Raw genomic sequence first — 6,000 nt, forward strand, 5'->3', positions numbered from 1 at the left:
TCCTATTATTGTTGAATATTTTGTTACATTTCTTTCATGAGAAAAATCAAACTTGAATTTTTTTATTTCTCGCACTGTGGACTGTGCTGGGGAACACAAGCGTCGTCCTGTTTAATATTTGTTTGGCTAGGATTTGCGTTGTCACCCTGCCTGGGAATCTGTGTTGTTCTGCAGAGTACTGATTATTAGTTTTAGAGTTGAGCTAATATGTTCAGAATTGGTCACCGAATCTGAATTTGCCATATTCGTGCCATACTGGTACCCTATTAATGCCGAATATTTTTGACGATCGATTCTGAACATATTCGTTAATTTCTACTCCCATTTACTCCAATGATGTTTGGCGAATATTGCAAATACAATATTCAGCGCGGATCGTAATCGAAACCGAATTTTGAAAAATTCGCTCAACTCTAATTTTAATCAGCTCTCTACAGCAAGCCTTGCAGGGGTCCAAACTTTATTTAAACTCTCAGCAGAGTTTAAAACAATGAAACTATCGGTTTCTTTTTAAACTTTTCTGCATTCCAAGTTTTAAAATTTGCAATCATGATGATAAACATACTTTCAAGAGATCTTGAATGTACAGTTAGGTCCATATATATTTGGACAGAGACAACATTTTTCTCATTTTGGTTATAGACATTACCACAATTAATTTTAAACAAAACAATTCAGATGCAGTTGAAGTTCAGACTTTTAGCTTTCATTTGAGGGTATCCACATTAAAATTGGATGAAGAGTTTAGGAGTTTCAGCTCCTTAACCTGTGCCACCCTGTTTTTAAAGGGACCAAAAGTAATTGGACAATTGACTCCAAGGCTATTTCATGGACAGGTGTGGGCAATCCCTTCATTATGTCATTCTCAATTAAGCAGATAAAAGGCCTGGAGTTGATTTGAGGTGTGGTGCTTGCATTTGGAAGGTTTTCCTATGAAGTAAACATGCGGTCAAAAGCGCTCTCCATGCAGGTGAAACAAGCCATCCTTAAGCTCTGAAAACAGAAAAAACCCATCCGAGAAATTGCTACAATATTAGGAGTGGCAAAATGTACAGTTTGGTACATCCTGAGAAAGAAAGAAAGCACTGGTGAACTCATCAATGCAAAAAGACCTGGGCGCCCACGGAAGACAACAGTGGTGGATGATCGCAGAATTATCTCCATGGTGAAGAGAAACCCCTTCACAACAGCCAACCAAGTGACCAACACTCTCCAGGAGGTCGGCGTATCAATATCCAAATCTACCATAAAGAGAAGACTGCATGAAAGTAAATACAGAGGGTTCACTGCACGGTGCAAGCCACTCATAAGCATCAAGAATAAAAAGGCTAGACTGGACTTTGCTATAAAACATCTAAAAAAGCCAGCACAGTTCTGGAAGAACATTCTATGGACAGATGAAACCAAGATCAACCTCTACCAGAATGATGGAAAGAGAAAAGTATGTTGAAGGCGTGGTACAGCTCATGATCCAAAGCATACCACATCATATGTAAAACACAGCGGAGGCAATGTGATGGCTTGGGCATGCATGGCTGCCAGTGGCACTGGGTCACTAGTGTTTATTGATGATGTGACACAGGACAGAAGCAGCAGAATGAATTCTGAGGTATTCAGAACCATACTGTGTGCTCAGGTCCAGCCAAATGCAGCCAAACTGATTGGTCGTCGTTTCATACTACAGATGGACAATGGCCCAAAACATAAAGCCAAAGCAACCCAGGAGTTTATTAAAGCAAATAAGTGGAATATTATTGAATGGCCAAGTCAGTCACCTGATCTCAACCCAATTGAGCATGCATTTTACTTGTTAAAGACTAAACTTCAGACAGAAAGGCCCACAAACAAACAGCAACTGAAAACCACCGCAGTCAAGGCCTGGCAGAGCATCAAAAAGGAGGAAACACAGCGTCTGGTGATGTCCATGAGTTCAAGACTTCAGGCAGTCATTCCCAACGAAGGGTTTTCAGCCAAGTATTAAAAATGAACATTTTATTTAAAATTATTGAATCTGTCCAATTACTTTTGGTCCCTTTAAAAACAGGGTGGCACATATTAAGGAGCTGAAACTCCTAAACCCTTCATCCAATTTTAATGTGGATACCCTCAAATGAAAGCTGAAAGTCTGATCTTCAACTGCATCTGAATTGTTTTGTTTAAAATTCATTGTGGTAATGTCTATAACCAAAATGAGAAAAATGTTGTCTCTGTCCAAATATATATGGACCTAACTGTATGTTTATCCTCATGACAAACAGGCTCTCCATGCATGTGTCTTGACTGTCACACATGCAGCCGCGACACATGCAGCTGCGGAGCCGAACAGCTGATCAGCCGGAGCGATCCAGGAAGTCGGGTTTCCTCTGCAGCTTATTCGGTAAGCGTTATAGCCCTGTCCCGATTAAATTCGCTCATCTCTAGTCCCAAACTCATGCTGCTGTCAGAATACATAGCACAAAAATGCAGACAGATTCCATTTAGCCTGCGGCAACTTTCTGACTGCATACATTTCTGGAATTAACCATCTGTCTTCTGTAAGTCCCTGACTACATATGTCTATTCTATTAGTTATTTGTCTGATGCATTACTATTACTAGAGATGGGCGGACACCTGGACCCCATTCACTTGAATGGGGGGACGGAACATCAAGTGTTTGCTGCACTGTTATGTGCATGAATTCGCGGCAAACACCGCTTCTGTTCGGCGGTGAAACCATCCCCGCCGGTCAGAGAGCCACAGTTCCCATGCTGTCAAGAGACAGCGGGAGTGCTCAGCTGTGATCGGAGGTATAAAGTTTACCTCCGGCCACTGGGGTCAGCTGATGGGGCAACTGCTCCCATCATCCAACACCTGATACCGCTAATAACAGCGAGAGCAGGAGCAGTGGATGGGAGTATTTATCAGCCGCTCCTGCACTGTAAATAAATATTTTTTAAAAAAACCAGCATGGGCTCCCCTGTATTTTTGTTAAACAGCCAGGGAAAACTCAAAGCTGGGGGCTGCAACACACTCAGTTGTCAGCTACAGCAAGGCTAGTTATCAGGAGTAGAGGGGTCCCCATGCTGTATTTTTAAAATATTTAAAGAAATAATTTAAAAAAAAAGCCGTGGGTTCCCCCCCATTTTTGACAACCAGCCTTGCTAAAGCAAATAGCTGGGGGCTGGTATTCTCAGGCTGGTAAGGGGCCATGGATATTGACCCCCCTCCCCCACCCCAGCCCCCCAGAAAAGGCAAATCTATATGATGCGCCAATTCAGATGCTTTGCCCTACTCTTCCCACTTGTCCTGTAGCGGTGGCAAATGGGGTTCATATTTGTGGGGTTGATGTCACCTTTGTATTGTCAGGTGACATCAAGTCCACGGCTTAATAATGGAGAGGCGTCTGTAAGACACCTATCCATTACTAATCCTACAGTTGTATTGTATATATAGACACAGAAAGAATTAAGGACTTTATTAGAAATAAAACAAAACACAGTTTTCCTTTTTTATTTAAAAATAACAAACACAGTTATACTCACCTAAAGGCTATTCCATCGAAGTCCTCCTTCTCCTGTAAAAAACAACAATATCCCTCACCTCTCCGTCCTTCTGTCCCACGCCGTAATCCATGTCTGGGGGAAAAACAGTTTTCAACCTGGACTGTGCCAAGATTCGACCGTCCAGGCTGAGAACCACTGGTGACTGAACTGTTGCGAGTGCAGCCTCAGTGACTGGAGATGACGTCATCGAGGTTACCTCCGGTCACTGAGGCTCTGTTCCCAGCCGGGTTGAACTACCGTGACCTTGGTGACATTCCCGCTAGCACCGTGAGAATGTTTCGGGTTCGCCCATCTGTAACTATTACATCTATTGTTACTGCGTATATCTAAACACCTGTCTTTGCTTTATCAAGTGTTTCCTGCTGTCGTCTGTCATCCTGAAAATTCTGCTGTCCTGTTCCTCACTGATCTCACTTCACTGCCCCATCACTTTCAGTCCATGCTGATCACCCTGACGTCTAGTGCAATAACAGAATACTCAGAGCATGAATTCCAAAGGTGTATGTCATGTCGGACACTGTTCAGACCAGGTCGTTCGACAGACAGCGGTAATTCCGCTTTTGACCACTATTTGCTCATTGGCGTCGGCTAGATTTTATCTAGCTGTTCCGGGGTTAATTTACCTGATCCTCGGATTGGAAGCTGGGCCATGCCCATTGCCTTTAAATAGTTCTCCTGATCATTGGGCGTCGCCGATTATAGCTTCTGTCTTGTGCGTTGTTATCTCGGTCTGGAGTGGAGAGCTGGTTGTTGGAGATTCGTTGCTGGTGGTGTATTTTCCTTTGTCTTATTTACTCCTTCCTATATTTGTATTTATTTTGCCCTGCACATTTATAGTGTATTCCTGAGTGACTGCGGCGTGGTGTATATTTTCCTTTATCCTTGCTTGTCTGTGCTAACTGTGGGTATTGGTATATTACCTCTTCACTGGGTGGTGGGCGGAGGTTTCAGCCTAGGGTTGAAACAGGAGACAGGGTGAGGTTCGAGGCCTGGACATGCACACCATCAGTGTAAACTCCAGGTAGAGGGTCAGTCAGGATTTCCATAGTCTGAGGGAAATTGCAGGGGCCCGGGTTATTAGCTCTCGCTCACCTAATCTCCCCGTGACATTATAATCGGCCCAACAACAGAAAAAAAAAAAAAAAAGGGGTTCTTTTTTTTTGTGTTTTGTCATGGATCCCATGACTTCCATAACCCGCCAGTTGGAGGCGCTGTCCCTACAGGTCACTGAGTTGAGGGGGGCAGTACAGCAACAGGGACTAGCAGTATCTAATGTGCAAGCTGGAGCGACAGGAAGAGTTGCTGAGCCTAAATTCCCTTTGCCTGAAAAATTTGCTGGGGAACGCTGTAAATTTGTTTCTTTTCGTGAAGCTTGCAAACTATATTTCCGTATGCGCCCGATCTCCTCGGGTAATGAGGCTCAGCGTGTGGGCCTGGTGTTGTCATTGTTAAGCGGGGATCCCCAAGCATGGGCGTTTTCTTTGCCATCTGATTCTGCTGCATTTGACTCTGTGGAGAGTTTTTTTTCCTCTCTTGGAAAAATCTACGATGAACCTGACAGAATGGCTCTAGCAGAATCTAAGATACGCACTATTCGCCAGGGGGAGCGAGTTGCAGAGGATTACTGTTCTGAATTTCGTCGCTGGGCGATCGATACACAATGGAATGATTCAGCGTTGCGGAGTCAGTTTATTCATGGGGTTTCTGGAAGGGTTAAAAAAGCCCTTCTGATGTACGAGACTCCTGCTTCTCTAGATTCCGCTATGAGTCTAGCTGTCCGCATTGATCGCCGTTTGCGTCAGGGGGAGCATGAGACACCGCCTATGGGAGAGGGATTAGGTTCACGTGAGGTTGCTGCAGGTGAGCCCACGGAGCCTATGCAAATTGCAGGGGTGTCACATGTGAAGCGTCGAGCCCCTGAGCTCAGGAAGCAGGGAGCCTGTTTTTACTGTGGTAAAACTGGTCATTTTATTAACATCTGTCCTCAGCTGTCTAAGAAAAACGCAACGGCGGAAAACTTCTAAGCTCAGAGGGTGTGGAGGAGACCAATCTGAGCTTATGTATATTCTCCATGGTGGTTTCGCAATGCATGCTCCCTGCTAAGGTTTTTATCGCTGGCAGTGAGCTGCCAATTACTGTTTTTGTGGATAGTGGTTCAGCCACAAATCTCATTGATGAGGAGTTTGCGTGCTCAGCAGGTTTTAGGATTGAAAAACTGTCTCATCCTATCCGCGTGGTCACCATCACTGCTGCTCCTCTCTCTCAGGGGGAGATTACTGAATTTGTGGCTGAGGTGAAACTCCACATTGGGGTTCTACATTCCGAGCGGGTTACATGTAAGGTGCTCAGGAATCTTCCTGCTCAGGTGGTTTTGGGTTTTCCTTGGTTGTCTATGCACAACCCGGTAATTGACTGGAAAACTCAGGACATAATTCAGTGGAGCGAGTTCTGCCAAGA

The sequence above is a fragment of the Ranitomeya variabilis genome, chromosome 1 (genome assembly GCF_051348905.1).
Source record: "Ranitomeya variabilis isolate aRanVar5 chromosome 1, aRanVar5.hap1, whole genome shotgun sequence".
NCBI classification, from domain to species: domain Eukaryota; kingdom Metazoa; phylum Chordata; class Amphibia; order Anura; family Dendrobatidae; genus Ranitomeya; species Ranitomeya variabilis.